At 42.1% G+C, this 16,728-nt stretch overlaps 1 protein-coding gene across 5 annotated transcripts in view; it reads left to right on the top strand.

Moving 5' to 3' along the window:
* Positions 1-16,728, top strand: part of DTWD2 (DTW domain containing 2) — a 462,321-nt gene that overhangs the window by 131,512 nt on the left and 314,081 nt on the right. For 4 of the 5 annotated variants that reach the window (XR_006598135.1, XR_006598134.1, XR_006598142.1 and 1 more), the window contains exon 7: positions 1,017-1,108. The gene's annotated coding sequence lies outside the window, so the exon portion shown is untranslated. Of the gene's footprint in view, positions 1-1,016; positions 1,109-1,325; positions 1,399-16,728 lie in introns of all 5 variants that reach the window. The other variant, XR_006598140.1, reaches the window with a different exon arrangement.

Below are 16,728 nucleotides of genomic sequence, written 5' to 3'. Positions count from 1 at the left end.
TCACATGGCCCAGCTCAGAGTCAGCATGGGAAAGGACTGTACAGGGTCTGCATACCATGATGTGTGGTGTGTTGGGGGCCACTAATGTAGCAGTCCTGCATGTGCACTTATCATCATTGTCTAACTGTTGAAGAACTTTTGTTCAAAGCTTTTGATCACTTTTCTCCTCTAAAAAGCCTTCCATGTCCTCTCCAGGGCTTTTCTTACATTTTCTTATTGTACATGGGGTTGTCTTCAGTTATTTCCCCTGGGAGCAGCAGTGAGTGCTGCTCCTCTAGAGAGCAGTGCTCCTCTAGAACTTAGTGAGACTATATTCATTTATACTTCACCTTGTTACCAAAAACATGTGAGGCATCAACTTGGAAATAGAGGACATGGGGTCACCTAGGAAATTTTGTGTGACATATAAGATTTAACGCATATTGTCTCCCAGGTCAAGTCAGTCTTACTGAAGGTATTAATATAGCCAAAAGAAATATATTGTTTTTTAAATTTCAATTTTGAAAAGATAAAAACAAAAAACCCCAATACACTGTGCTGTGGAATTGAAATTGCGATTGTTTTGTGAAGCAGTTTGGAAGTCTGTGCTGAGACCTTAAGAAGTTCATGTTCAAGTCCAATGATTCCACTTGCTGAAAATCATTCTAAAGGAATAATCAGAGGTGATTTTGTGCAAAGATGTTTACTGATGCATTATTTATGCAGAGAAAAGGGAAACATCCAAATTGGGAAATGATGAAATTATGGAGCAGTTGTGTAATGGAATATTAGGCAACCAGTAACAAGGGTCTGCAGGAAGAAATTGTTATGATTGGGAAATTGGTCCCAATGTAAAATGCAAGTGATTCAAAGGTATATGAGGATTGATTCAATTCTGTTAAAACCGTGTGTGTGTGTGTGTGTGTGTGTGTGTGTGTTTTCATTGATCAACAAATGTTTTAAACACATTGTGCTTGGTACTGGGGCCCTGTTGGAAAGAAGAAAAGACATGTTCACTTCCTTCACTTTGCTTCCAGATTAGTGGGGAAAGTTGATGCTGATTGGTGCTGATGCTGATGGGGAATAGCCAGATTCACACTGCAAAAGGACCAAGAAGAAGACAGAGCAAGTAAGAAAGTTTATTGGTTTGAAAAAACCGAGTGAGTTTTGAAGGGAATAAATTTTTTGGGGGTGGGAGAGAATTGTAGGGGTGAGACACTGAGACAATCAATCAAATGAGGTAAGAGGGTTTTTAAGAATTTCTGCTAAATATGTTCCTATTTTGTTTTTTCCTTTTTTAGCAGAAGACTATTGGAAATACTTAAGTTACTTGTCAATTATTTTAGATGCTGAGCTGAGATATCTTTGGGTATGCCACCATGCTGACATGAAACATTCCAGAGCCCTTAGCTTACCACGGTACATATGTAAATATATGTAGATGGGTGTATGTGTGCAAATATATACATACATGTATCATCTGTCTATGCAAATGTTATAAGGATGGAGGGGTGGAAATGCTTCCCAAAATCTAGGAGATCACAGGTAATTTTAGTTTTGTTTTTTTTTAATTTTTTTAAATTTTTTAAAATATTTATTTATTTTTGAGACAGAGAGAGAGCACGAACAGGGGAGGGGCAGAGAGAGAGGGAGACACAGAATCTGAAACGGGCTCCAGGCTCTGAGCTGTCAGCACAGAGCCTGACGCGGGGCTCGAACTCGCAGACTGTGAGATCATGACCTGAGCCGAAGTCGGCCGCTTAACCGACTGAGCCATCCAGGCGCCCCTGTTTTGTTCTTAAGGTATCTGTAGTCAGAGAAATATGTTCCATATAAAAGTTATATACATAAAAGTCACGTATATTTAAACTTTAAAAAGAGTTGGTAAGGAAGTAGGTTGGTCAGCAGGAAAAGCATGCCATTGCCTTAGCTGGGGGGAGGGTGACTATTGTGTTAACCATCCAGGTATTCTTAGCAGGTCTCACCAGTGTGCACATGGATTTCTTATGCCACCATAGCCTGAAGTCATCAAACGTGTTACATTTGCATACTTTCTCTAGCTTTCACTCTACTTATCTAAACATTCTTATGGGGTGCTTGGGTGGCTCAGTCAGTTGAGCGTCCGACTTTGGCCCAGGTGTTGATCTCATGGCTCGTGGGTTCAAGCCCCACATCGGGCTGCCAGCACTGAGCCTGGAGCCTGCTTTGGATTCTGTGTCTGCGTCTTTCTCTCCCCCTCCCCTGCTCACATTCTTTCTCTTTATCTCTTTCAAAAACAAATGAAACATTAAAAAAAAAAATAAACACTCTTCTGAATACAATCGAGGTTGAGAATGTGTATGTAGAGCTGTCTTCAGAAGCAGAGTAAGGTGGCTCTTCACCTCCTCAAGCCCTCCGTCCATGATACTCAAGACAATGCAAGTTTCAGTGTAAACTTGTTAATTAGAATTAGAATTCCCAGTTAAGCTCAGTTAATAAAACTTAATGTCCCAGAGACAGATTCATGGTCAGTGTGCTGACAAAATCAGATATCTGAGCTTCCCAGGGAGCACGGCAAGCCTCGTACCTGGAGATTTACCAAAGTAGAATCTTCTTGAGAAGCTTCTTGGCACTTAGCCATGTGACCTGTTCTGTTAACACTTGTACCTAAATATGTTCATTCTCCTTAATATTCTACACTCTTCAGTTAAACTTTATAGAGCTTTGTCTATTTTCTTGTTTTCCTTACCAGAGGGAGAAACTTTTGAGGGCAGATATTCCTTTTCTATTTTTTTTTTTTTGTGTGTGTGCATGTGTATTTAGTACCTCGCACAGTGCCTGACAAAAAAATATTTAGTTAATATTTACTGAATGAAAACAAATACACCAATTGACAGACATACTTAACCATATATACATAGGCAAATATAGCTAGATTTTGGAACATCCACTCTTTTGGATTATTTATACCTTACTTTACATACATTAGCCTAATAATCCCATAACTGCATTTGTAAACTATTACTCTGTTTTCTTCCCATGTCCTGTGGAGTCCCCTCTGTGAACTGTGTTGCCGTGTTATTAGAGGTGGGTGGTATTCAAGGATGTGTTAGGCCATAAAAGTTCTGACAAGGCCTCCCTTGTAAGAAATGACAGGGCTGGGGGGGGAAGTAATCCACTGCGGCTCAGGTAAGCAATCAGTCTGTCTGTGAACAAAGCTTAAGTCTGTTCCAATGACATTTTGTTGTTGTTGTTTTAAAAGTCTGCCCTTCCATGCAAAAATCTGCAGAATGAATTTGTTGAGGCTCAAGGATGAGGAGAGCATTGGCATTTTCTCTCCTCCATAAAACAAATGGGAACAGACGGTGAAGAAAGGTCAATACCTGTGACCTCCTCTCATTAGGCCTCTGGTGAAGTCATTTGTAATGAAATGAGGCCTGCCGTGAAGGTTCCTCCGGGAAGCCCCCTCAAACCTCCCCTCCTCCCAGGGGATTCCGTTTTCCCTCTCAGGAACTCTTACAGCTAATAAGCTTAGATATGAACAATGGCTTCCACACATATTGTGCACATTTCTCAAATTTTGTTCGCACAAAACTGCTGAATGGCACACTTCCTCAGCTCTAGCTACTGTCCGTACCTCTGGGGAGTGTGGGCAGAGTGGCGAGGTCAGCCCCACAATGAGGAAGTTTTCTTGGTTTCAGTAGGCACTTTATGCCCATTTGGAGAGTTTACTTCAAAGGCTTTTTCCATTTCAGGGCATATGAGCACGGCTGTGTTGGGTTGAGCCAAGGGGAATTAGAGTAACCTTGCCAGTAGGTCCCAGGACTGGCTCTGAGGTTGACGTAGGGTGAAGTGAGTTTCAGGCTGACTCACCCTTTGCACTAGACCCATATCAGTGGGTAAGGACATTTGTGAAATGTGTTTATTATACTTGCAGGCAGTTTTTCTTTTAATTTTTTTGGTTGGTTTTGGATTGGGGCCCTACTCACTTTTTAAACAATTTCCATACATTTTATACATTATTTCATGTTATATATGCTGAGTGTAATAATTATTTTTGAGAATGATCCCTAAGAATAATTTATGAATTATTCACCATTAAAATCCCACTGTTTTCAGTCATTGCAATTTTCTTTCTTTCTTTTTTTTTGTTAAAGTTTATTTTTATTTATTTTGAGTGAGAGAAAGAGAGCAAGTGGGGGAGGGGTAGAGAGAGAGGGAGGCAGAATCCCAAGCAGGCTCCACACTGTCAGCACAGAGTCCAATGTGGGGCTTAAACTCACGAACCGTGAGATCACGACCCAAGCCGAAGTCAAGAGTTGGACGCTTAGCCGACTCAGCCACCCACACGCCCCAGTCCTTGCAATTTCAGAGAAAGTTTTTATTGTAGAGGAAATGTTTCATATTTGATTTCAGTGAAGAAGAGTTAAGGAAATTTTAAGAGAACATTGAGGGAAATTCTAGTGAGAAAAAAATTAAGGAAAATTAAGTGGAAAAAAAATTCTCATTTCAGGGTTTTTATTTTTTTTATTTATTTTTTTAAATTTTTTTTTCAACGTTTTTATTTATTTTTGGGACAGAGAGAGACAGAGCATGAACGGGGGAGGGGCAGAGAGAGAGAGGGAGACACAGAATCGGAAACAGGATCCAGGTTCTGAGCTCGAACTCCCGGACCGCGAGATCGTGACCTGGCTGAAGTCGGACGCTTAACCGACTGCGCCACCCAGGCGCCCCGCATTTCAGGGTTTTTAAAGAAGGCAATAAGAATATTCCAATGTGCTGTAGATTACAGCTGCAAAACCTGGGAGTCCTGTCTTCAGGAAGAACTCATAATTCCTGAGGTTTAGCATAAGAAGAAAACATGATTTTGAGATCTAAGTGAAAAGTATTAACCGATGTGCAATTATATTGGCTCCATGAATGTTCATTTCTATTGACTAGCATCTCATTTATCTGAAATCATTACAGTCATTGATTTTAGTTGTTATTAACAGAAAACCAACACAGATGAGCTTAGCAAGAGGGGCATTCAATGCTTGTCAAAAGTGAGAGGTTTGAGTCCAGCTGTTGGAGGACAGGGCTTAAACGGTGTCACCAGGACTCTGTTTCTCTCTGTCTCTCATTTCCTTCCTCTAGATTGTCTTCCCTCTGTGGTCAGCCCCCTTGCTGCAGCTTTATGCCTCACTACCATCTGCCTCTTTTTCAGTGGATCCTGTAAAGCTTATGCCATTCACGCTGATGGAAATGATTTGGATCACATGCCCACCTCTGAACCTTTACTGTGATGTAGGGAAATACTACACACTGGTTGACTGAGGCTGGATCATTGATTTCTGTTGGGTCAGTGGAACCCTCAGGAGTCCAGTGGATAGAAAGACAGCAAGGGATAAGTTCTCAATTGAAAATCAAGGTCCTAGGAAGGCATAATGGAAGCTGGAAAGGCAACGGTAAATGTCTACCCAAATGCATCATATTTAAAAGCATGTACTTTTCTTGTCCCCCTAGATAGTTTATTAAAAAAGAAATAATATTTTGTAAAAGCCCTACCTGGGTTAATAAAACTTACTGTTTTCAGTGCTTGATAGATTTTGCAGTTTCCATATGGATTTGCCTAAGGCTAATCATATTTAATATTCTTCACATATAAGCTTTTCTGAAAATGTTTATTGGGATGGAGTGGACTAAATAGGAAATGTGCTTTTTATATTCTGTCTCCTCCCCATCTCGGTCCTAGGAGTCTCAGTGAACCTCTCACAAATGGTGCTCCATTAGCAAGGGTGTCTTTTTGATGCAAGCCCACTAGAGGTGTGGTATGAACTCTTCCTGTCAGACAGGTGGTACTTTGCTGTCTGTGGAGAGGAATACTTGTATGAGCGTACCTATGTCAAGGCCAGATCTAAGCAGGTGAACTAGTACGAGAAGACCGCTACCCGATTCTGTAAGGAATCTCCAAGGTCTCACACTCACCTCTAGGCTTTAAAATTGAGGGACCGTCACCGATATGTCAGCTTGGTGGTTCTCCAATCTGTTCTCTCTGGAATCTTTTTGTGTCATATTATTTCTAGAGTAAATCCCCTGTCCGTCTTTGTGTTTGTTGGGAGATACTTGAGGCCTCTTCATGTCTGAATTTACGTGAGGTATTAATCCTTTGCGCATTAGTTTTTCCCTCGTGCAGCACCTTACTGGTGATGACTTAACCTCTCACGAGTCCAATCATGAATGCGGTGGCAGTGTAATATTTATTAACTCTATCAGTGCGTAGGGATGCATTTGAGATATTAAACAATTTCACTTTCTAGAAGGATGCCCATATAGGACACAGAAAATAAAGGTCGTGAGGCTTCATTCGAGGTCAGTATTCCTAGAATTATTTCATCCCATTCTATTCTTTTCCCAGTAACTTTGCCTCAGCCATGAACTTCTGCTTTCTGTGTCCCCATGGACTTTGAAACAACTAGAGATCTTTTCCTCTGTGCACATGACCCCAAGTTGTTAAGCTCTCTTAATTTTGTGGTATGTCTCTATTTCTGGTAACTGTCACTTCTGAGAACTGTCAGGGTACCTGCTTCTAAGAGACTTCTGGGCTTCCTTCTTAGTTTCTGTTTCTAAGCTGGGAAGACCTGAAATGCTGGCACGTAATTCAAACGCATGTATTTCATACACTGACTTTGGAGCATTTCTTTTGGCTTCCTGGGCATCCCCCCGCCCTCCCTCTGATTTTCGTAGGTTCTGAGTATGAAAGAAGATGAGGAGAGATCAGCTCTTTGCATTTTGCAAAAGGCAAATGTCTGCATTTTAGATGGAAGGTCCTCAGATAAACCAGTTTAATCATCGCAACGTCATGCCTTATGAATGAACAAATGGTCTCCTTTCAGCTGTTCTGTTAAGCAGCATTTTTTCAAATGATGGAAGGAACTCACTGAATCAGTGCATGTTTATTTTGCTGTTGGCAAAGAGATGTGAAATAAAGCAGCAATAGACCAGCCTGGCCCTCGACTGAACTATGATGTGGATGAGGTTTGCCTAAGGGGCCCTCAGACCTCCCTTCCACTGCCCCTCTCCTGTTTCTGGGGCTCATCCTCATTCTCTACCTGTCCTTGCCTCCAGATGTGCGGGGTCCTCCCTGCTCTGCCTGCCTAGGCCCGCTGGCCCTAGGTGGTGCACCTTGCCCTCGTCTGGCTCCCCCAAACAATCATCTAAACTAAACAAAGAAGATACCTGACCTTGCAGCCTGGATCCCCATTAGCTGTCACTACTGAAAATGAGTACGTCTTCTGGAACCAAGCCTCATTAAGCTATTAATGCACTGTAATGCCTAATGTATTATTTCTCCCAAGAACGCTGACATTTTGATAAGAAATACTTAAGGACCGTTTACATTTAAGCCAAAGGAATGATCATCCTGAAGTGGAATTGCAGGCGTCGCTGGTCCAATAGATATATCTCCCTTGGGGTAGACAGATCCTTTTTCTGGGCTTTCTCCACATCTCCTTCAGTAAGGTTTTGGGAAATCCTCCCTTCGAGCCAAGCTGGCAGGGGATTGATTTCTGTGTATTCCTGTCAGATCCACATCCAGGGTTTCAGCCTTGTTTGCAAACATCCCCATCAGTTCTTGGAAGGATCTTTCTCAGTTACAGACGTACTCCAGATTCACCCCTCCTACCATTTCCACCCCATTTGCCCATTGACCACATTCCCTCTGCATCTTGGTGATTAGAACCCTGTTGCTTTCCATCTGGAATAACTCCCGAAATGCCCTATCTAGACTAGGAACTTACTTGGTGAATAGTAACACCTCCCTGGGGCTGCTGATCCTTTCCCCAGGTTTCCTAGTTGTGCTACCCAGTTCTCTCTAGCCCTGGCTCTGTGTCTTCCAGTATGCTGCGTTGCTCACCCTGCCCTGTAGATATTGTTGCAAAAAATGGAGTTACAATAGAGAGCATGGTAAGTGCATGGTAAGGACACAAAAAAATTTTGTAGTAAGGAAGATTCATGATTTGAACCTTGGTTGCCTCCAAGAGAGCACTCATTCCACTCTATCACCAATGCATACCTCCTTCCCGCCTCCACCCAGAGCCTTCATTTTTCTAAGATAAAACATTCTTTCCCTCCTAGGACAGGATTACCAGATTCTTCGTCATTCTGACCATTTTGTTACAGGAAAATCCACTTTGTCAGTGTCTCCCTGAAAATTTGGTGTCCAAAAAGGAACAAAATATAGGCAGCTTGAGAGTTCACCTAAGTGTTTTATCATCCAGCCTACATTTCTCCACCTTGTCCACAAAGATACCAGGGGAGACTTTATAAAAATGCCTTGCTGAAATCCTTGTGTGGATTGGCATGTCAAAAAGGAAATCAGGCTATCTAACATAAAACACAAACTAATACACAGGCACAGGTGAGACAACATTTATATATTACAACTTAAATGTGCAACCCCCCCCCCCCCCCCAGCCAAAACCAGTACTCTTTATTTTCCGTAAGTGACCTCATCTTTTCCTCAATCCCTTATTCCATTTGGGAGCAAGAAAAATAAATCTAAAACTTTCCAGTTCTTAGTATCTTGGTAACTTTGTCTCTTCTGTTTTCTTTTTTTTTTCTAAATATTTTTTAATGTTTGTTTATTTTTTTGAGAGAGAGAGAGAGAGAGAGAGAGAGAGAGAGAGAGAGAACACAAGCAGTGGAGGGGCAGAACGAGAGGGAGACACAGAATCCGAAGCAGGCTCCAGGCTCTGAGGTGTCTGCACAGAGCCTGACGTGGGGCTCGAACTCATGAGCTGTGAGATCATGACCTGAGCTGAAGTCAGACGCTTAACTGACTGAGCCACCCAGTTGCCCCTCTTGTGTTTTGAAATAGTCTCTCTTAAGTTAGCTCAGGGTCTTTGGGGTAAATATTCATTTCATTCAAGATTCAAAGTTAGGTTATTTCTCTCCTTTTGAATATTTGCCTCTTCACTTTCTGTTCCGAGGTGCCATGTACATATCAGCACAGGGTACCTTAAGGAAATCAGGATGGGATAGCCAGTCTTTGGGTCCCTGTGCTGTTTTTGGTGTCTTCTCAGGTCATTGTGGAGATATTCCCTAACTCTCTTGATCATCGAGTGTCCTGCTGGCTGGCTTCTGCTGGAGGAGTCTGGTGAATTCCCTGTCAAGGCTCAGTGTAAAACATCTACCTGCTATAAATTGTAGACCCCTTTCTCACCTTGGAAGGGTCCAAATAAAAAGTACAGGAGACAGAAAAGCTAACAGTGAGATGATGACTATGTGGGGCTGAGAATGGGCAGTGCACTTCAGGCTGTTGACTTGGCAAGAGGTGAAACAGCTACCATGGTTCCAGCTGCAGGAAGCGCTGTTGATAGAGGCAGCCCTGGCCATCCTGGTCCATTTCAACTGGGAGTTTGGAGGGGTCACTTGTTTGTAAGCGTGAGTCTGCCAATCTCTGATGTCAATGTGGAAGTCTGTCTTTCCAGTCTTCAGTTTCCAAAATGTGAGAATCTCAGTACATGTGCTCATGTGCAAGCTTAATTTCATGAGAACAAACCAACTGCTCGAATCATGGAAGCTGGGGGTGGAGTGGACTGAGACAGAACTGGGATTATTTCTGCCTACTCCCTGTTGACCTTGGGAAAGTTACTGAACTTTCTTGAACCTCAGTTTGATCATCTGTAGAACAGGGGTAATAAACGCCTCTATGATTAAAGGAAAACAGTGTCCATCAACAAATGGCAGCTATAATTGTAAATGATAACAACATCTTCTAAACATAAACATTATTTTTCTAACATTCTGAAGAGATTGCAGCTTGCTTCCTTTACCATTGGTTAGCTTCATTAAGTATGACATTTCCCCCCAGTACAGCCATTTTTCTTTGAGACAAATGCCTTTTTTTCCTTAGAGGGATGTGTTTCTCCCTCTTCCTGACAGAGCCCAGAAGATCCCTGTGAACATCCTTCCTTTCCCTCCCCTTGGGGATCCTGGGCCACAATGGCCCTGTATCATTGCCATCATCACTCCGCCCAGGGAGGACTGGTAGAAACTCCCTTCGTGACTTGCTGACGTCAATTCTGAAGATGTGCAAGATGGATTACGAAAAGGCCCTTAATAGTTTTTACTCTTCAGGAAGCCAAATGTTTTTCAAATCAGAAGCAAAGGGTTTAGCACAGGCAGGCCAGGCTCTGATCTCAGTCAAGGAAGACACTATGAAACTTTCACTTTCCCCCCAGGCCCTAATGTATTTCCCACGGGGCCTCACCTCCCTGTCGTGCTTTAAGCTTTCCCTTCCTGATCTTACTCCTTGAAACCTTGTGGCCAGGCCTTGCCCTGCTCTGTATCCAGAATGTGATTGAGGATGAAGGCAGATAAGGCAGAGAATGTCTGTGTGTGAAGAGCAAGGCTGGTTCTATTCCTGTGGTTGTGTAGGTGGGCTTTTCCCAGCAGGTTCTGGGCACTTCCTCTGTTTATTTCCTGAGACTCACTTCTGCAGCAAGTGTTATAAAACAGAAGAGAAACTACTTCTCCTACCAACCTCTGACTCCTAAAATGCTCTCATCAGGAGCATGGCAACCTGCCTAAAGAAACCTGGTTCCAAACCCAAGAGTCTCTTTCTTCACTATCAGGGAAAAGTGGCTCCGAACAGTAACATACCTCTCATCTTTTTCAACTTGTCCAATGACTTCCCTTTGCCTGGCTATCTTTGGGGCATGAAGAGAGCTGTGAGGGGGTGGAAATCTAGTTGTATAATCCTATCTCTCTGGTTTACAGAATTCTCAAGCTTTTGGAGCCAAAAAATAAGGTCAGAAGCGATTCTGGTCTTTCCAACGTAGCCACCCTGTGGTCTCAAAAGTCAGTATTAAACGTCAGCACGAAGGCAGGTTGGTCTGGGGTCTCCGTAATCTGTGAAGATCTGTAGAGAGCTCTGCAGATCTTTTTTTCTATTTAGTCCATGATTCTAGGACACACGTTATTCAGTGGCTTGGGGGAAATGAGGCCAAGATGGGATAAGGGGCATGCAGTAGCATCAGATGACCAGAAGGTGGCACTAGTAGTATTTATAAGGCGCCTCCACAGACCATTAGGTAACTGATACGGCACTTGTTTCCTTCCAACTGGCTACCAGTGAAACAACTGTGTTTTGTTAGCACCATGTTACACAGCGCTTTTTTTTTTTTTTTTGGTGAATTTCTGCTATTACCCAGACTCTTGCAGCCTACTTTCCTTCATGTTATGTGTGTTACTCACAATGGATTCAAAGGCCGGAAGGTTTTGTTTGTTGAAGTTTGCTCCATGTATTTATGATGCTTTGTATTCTTTGAAGTTCTGACAAAAACAAAGCCCCCAGTTCTCTGGGAAATAAGAGAACTCATTTGTTCGCTCACTCTGGGAATGTTCCAGAGATCTACATGCAAGGATGTTTTTGTCTATCTTGTCAAGTTTTTTTTTTTTTCTTGTCAAGGCTTTTAATATTCTTTGTATGAGTTTAATGTAAAAAGGCACCAAGTTAATGCTGCCTTTACATGACTAATAGACTGCTTCATCAATAAGTAACCCTGCCTGTATATTTTTAATAGTTAAAAGAAGTTATTTAAAAGGGACTTGAAAGCCACCAAGAAACTTGGGAGGAACTCAGCAAGAAGCCTCTCACTATGCCACTTTGTTTAGCAAAAGAAGATTTTTCCAGAGAAAGTAGTTGGCAGAAGTCCTGCTAATGGCGTTGTAGATATCTGTCTTCTTACCTACTTGCTTGAGGCTTTCTGGACTGGAACAAGGGGCTGCTAGTCATGGGAGGAACATAGCAGAGGCTGCATTTTTTTTTTCTTTAAAGATCCAAATAGTAAATATTTTAGGCTTTGTGGGACATAAGGTTGGTGCTCCCCCCTGCCACTGTACTTCAAAAGCAGCTGTAGACAGTTTGTAATTGTGTTGTCATGGCTTTGTTCCAATAAAACTTTATTTATAGAAACAGGTGGCAGGCTGAATTTGGCAGACGCCATTCACCAATGGGCCATACTTTGTAGATCCCGGAACTAGAGGAAGGGAGACTTAACTTTTCCTTCTGTGATGCGGCCATTTCCTTTTTGATCCTCTTTTTTTTGTTAGGGTGGTAGTTGAAGGTTGACCAGATGTGTTTGGCTTTGTCCTCAGGTTTCTCACTGTTACAGGAGCAAAGGGGGAGGTACAATTTCTATTTCTGTGGTCACTGTAAGGAAGGAAAACCACTGACAAAAGTAGAGGATCGTGGTGGTTTGTTTCATCTTCTCAGTTCTCGAAAGTAAGGGTTGCGTGAAATCAAGCAGATTTGGCAGAATCTTCTGATGTCATCATATTTGGTCACCAGTCATCCTTTAAAGAGGAGTTGGCACAGAGCAGCCTCTGGGCCAGATCTGGCCCTCCGCTTGTTTTGGTAGATAAAGTTTTGTTGGAACAGTCATGCTCATTTGCTTACACTTTCTTAATGCTTTTGCTTTATAATTGCAGGTAAGTAGTTGCTACAGAGACTTTATGACCTACAGAGCTTAAGATATTAAGCTTTATGGACTGTGTGGTCCTTTTTAGAAAAAGTTTACTGACCTTTGCTCTAGAGTAGGACTTTTCAGACTCTCTGATGAAGGAATTTTCTTTTTTTTTAATCCATCATGATGATGAGGGGTTCTGCTATCCATGACTGGTGGCACATTGTGCCTTATACAGCTCACCGCACAAATGCTGAAACCCTACACTGGTCCATTGCTTTTGAAGGACATGAGTCCATCACTCATGTGCTTGGATACGGCCAGAGTGTCACATGTCTGTGAATGCTTTAAGTGCTGACACCCACAGTCTGTATTTATCTATAGTGGACTGGGGACAGGCAGGCTGCAGACTGGCAGCTTGCTTCTAGGGCAGTGCTGCTCAAAGTGCGTCAAAGTGAGTGATTAATTCAGTAAATCTGGGCTGGAACTTGTCATTCACAATTTCTAACAAGCATGAAGATGATGTTTATGCTACTGCTCTGTGACTCTACTTGAAGTGGCACTGTTCTAGAGGAATTTCTACAGGGGTGAGTGGTGCTGGCTTTGAGTCCCACTTGACTGATGAGGACTATGTTACATAAAGAAGTGAGGCAGTTTGCACTGGGCAACCAAGAATGAAATGCAGATGCCATTAACCAAGGGATGCCTAAAAATGGAGATACCGTCATCCTACTCCCTACTTATTTTAACCTGGAAATCACCTTTCCTAGTACTGACAGCACGCTTGCTTGAAACTTAGCTGAAACCAAATCAGTAGTGATATTGATGATAGGCTGTTAAACAAGTATGGAACACAAGAGAAATGCAAATTGCTCTTACCTACCCACACCCCCTTCATTTCCTTCCTCCTCTTGTGTTATTATGTGTTGTTTGGAGAGTCTCCAAATCTTTGGACCTGGAAGACATTGGGAGAGAATATATCAAGCAGGAAATGGAATTCTTTTTTACATTCTTGTAACATTAACACGTGAAAAATATACTTAAGAGATCAGGCGAATGCCTTTCTGTGTCATTTGGGGGCACTGTCGTAGCCACATATGCCAGGTTTTGGATTTGCATTGAGATTTATGTCACGAGAGCTGAATTTTGCCCGTTTTCTGGCCTCCCTTAGCTGTTGTTTATCAGGAGCTTTTTGTGTATTTCAACTGCTGCTGCTTATTAGTTTAAACGATACGGGCCACTGAGAAGAACAGAAAAAGAGGCTAATAAGGGGAGCTTAACTTCCCTGATTGCTTACCATGAAAAGTTTATTCAGGAGCCAAATCTCCTTTTAAAAGATTCCCTCCATATAGTATGTTAAAAATGCCATTGTTGTGTGCTCAACTGTACAGCCACTACCCCTTTGCTTTTGTATCTATACTTTGGCTGCACAGCTTTCCTTTTCAGAAAGGCTCCCATTGGAATGAATTCATAATGCATCAAATCAAAATCATAGCCGTGTTTTCTTCTAAGGTAAAGTTAGCAACCTGGGGCAAAGTCATTTTTATCAAATTCTTTGGTAGGAGTCCTTTCTTCTTTTTATAGTACCTTGGCCTCTCTCATGTTTTCTTTTTAATAGTTTGCCAGAGATAATATCAAAACCATGATGACTCTTTGCTGGTAATTTGGCCAATGTTGGAGTAATGTCACAATGGTATTTGAAAAGAGGGATTCTAAGCCACCGACAGAGCCCAACTGTGTTGTTTGTGGTGTTTTGTTTGTTGAGCAAGTCCCTTGAGGTGGTAATGATCAAAATATAAGCATCTTTGTTGCTTATGATCTCAGGGCATCTCATCCTTGGGAATTCCAGAAAACTGTCCCAATGAAAGAGATCTCCATAAGTTGAGATTTTAAATTAACCAAGGAGATGGCACAAAAACAGACACATAGACCAATGGAATAGAATAGAAACCCCAGAACTAGACCCACAAACGTATGGCCAACTAATCTTTGACAAAGCAGGGAAGAACATCCAATGGAAAAAAGACAGTCTCTTTAACAAATGGTGCTGGGAGAACTGGACAGCAACATGCAGAAGGTTGAAACTAGACCACTTTCTCACACCATTCACAAAAATAAATTCAAAATGGATAAAGGACCTGAATGTGAGACAGGAAACCATCAAAACCCTAGAGGAGAAAGCAGGAAAAGACCTCTCTGACCTCAGCCGTAGCAATCTCTTACTCAACACATCCCCAAAGGCAAGGGAATTAAAAGCAAAAATGAATTACTGGGACCTTATGAAGATAAAAAGCTTCTGCACAGCAAAGGAAACAACCAACAAAACTAAAAGGCAACCAACGGAATGGGAAAAGATATTTGCAAATGACATATCAGACAAAGGACTAGTATCCAAAATCTATAAAGAGCTCACCAAACTCCACACCCGAAAAACAAATAACCCAGTGAAGAAATGGGCGGAAAACATGAATAGACACTTCTCTAAAGAAGACATCCGGATGGCCAACAGGCACATGAAAAGATGCTCAACGTTGCTCCTTATCAGGGAAATAGAAATCAAAACCACACTCAGATATCACCTCACGCCAGTCAGAGTGGCCAAAATGAACAAATCAGGAGACTATAGATGCTGGAGAGGATGTGGAGAAACGGGAACCCTCTTGCACTGTTGGTGGGAATGCAAATTGGTGCAGCCGCTCTGGAAAGCAGTGTGGAGGTTCCTCAGAAAATTAAAGATAGACCTACCCTATGACCCAGCAATAACACTGCTAGGAATTTACCCAAGGGATACAGGAGTACTGATGCATAGGGGCACTTGTACCCCAATGTTTAAAGCAGCACTCTCAACAATAGCCAAATTGTGGAAAGAGCCTAAATGTCCATCAACTGATGAATGGATAAAGAAATTGTGGTTTATATACACAATGGAATACTACATGGCAATGAGAAAGAATGAAATATGGCCTTTTGTAGCAACGTGGATGGAACTGGAGAATGTGATGCTAAGTGAAATAAGCCATACAGAGAGAGAAAGATACCATGTGGTTTCACTCTTATGTGGATCTTGAGAAACTTAACAGAAACCCATGGGGGAGAGGAAGGAAAAAAAAAAAAGAGGTTAGAGTGGGAGAGAGCCAAAGCATAAGAGACTGTTCAAAACTGAGAACAAACTGAGGGTTGATGGGGGGTGGGAGGAAGGGGAGGGTGGGTGCTGGGTATTGAGGAGGGCACCTTTTGGGATGAGCACTGGGTGTTGTATGGAAACCAATTTGACAATAAATTTCATATATTGAAAAAAATTAAAAAAAAAAAGAAAGTACGTTTCAAAGTGCTCTAAGACTCTGGAGGAAGGCTCTTCTCTTGTTTCAGTGTACCTCTTCTTGTGAAGCTGATGCAAACTCTTTTTTTGTAAAATGTTAAATTGACTTAAATGAAGAAACTATTGCATTTAACTTACATGTTAAATCAAGATGCCTGTATTTCCATAGTGGGATATTGATATCTATAGGAAACATTACTTTGCTTAAATTTAATTGTAAAAAATAAACCAAATTATACTCATTAAAAAAAGAAGTAAATAAATTAACCAAGGAGAGAAAGAAGGCATCCCCAATTCGACATATGCAGGTTTTTTCTCCTTTCCAGGCACAGAACGTGATTGTTCATCTCCTTGTGCATTTGCTGTGAGCTGCAGGGCCATTCCCCTAGGCTTCCTGTATACATTCCATTCTGTTCCTCTTCCTCCTGCCTGTCCTCCAGTTCAGGTGCTTTTCATCATCTTGTGCCTTGACTTCTGCCATAGCTCCCGAGTGAGCCACCTGACTTAAGTCTTATTCTTCCCCTGTCCTCTTACCACCTGTCTGAAGCTCAAATCCCCTCTGTCATTCTCTTTCTGAGACTTGCCATCACTAAAGAGATGATGTCCCTTCGCCCGTGCATGTTCTACCAGATGCTCCATTATCAGCCTCCCATACTTCTCCTTTCCTCCCTCCCACCACTTGCTGCCCTGCACTGTACCTCATGCTCCGGTAATATGGGACTATGTGTAGTTTTCACAATGCCATCTGTTTTGTACCTTGAACCTTTGAGCATGAGTCCCCTCTTCCTGTAAGAGTGGCATTGGTTTTCAACCAGAGGCTATTTCACCTTCCTGGGAGATGGTTGGCAATGTCTGGAGACATTTGGAGGTGTTATATCTTGGCGAAGGGTGCTACTGTCATGTAGTGGGTAGTGGCCAGGGATGCATGAACGGCCTCATCCAACAAAGAATTAATCTGGCTTAAATGTCAGTAGTACCAAGGCTGAGAAGCTTTGCTCTACC

This window comes from Felis catus, chromosome A1 (assembly GCF_018350175.1).
Source record: "Felis catus isolate Fca126 chromosome A1, F.catus_Fca126_mat1.0, whole genome shotgun sequence".
NCBI classification, from domain to species: Eukaryota; Metazoa; Chordata; class Mammalia; order Carnivora; family Felidae; genus Felis; species Felis catus.
The sequence above is the reverse complement of the archived record's forward strand: the minus strand, read 5'-3'. Positions and strand labels throughout refer to the sequence as shown.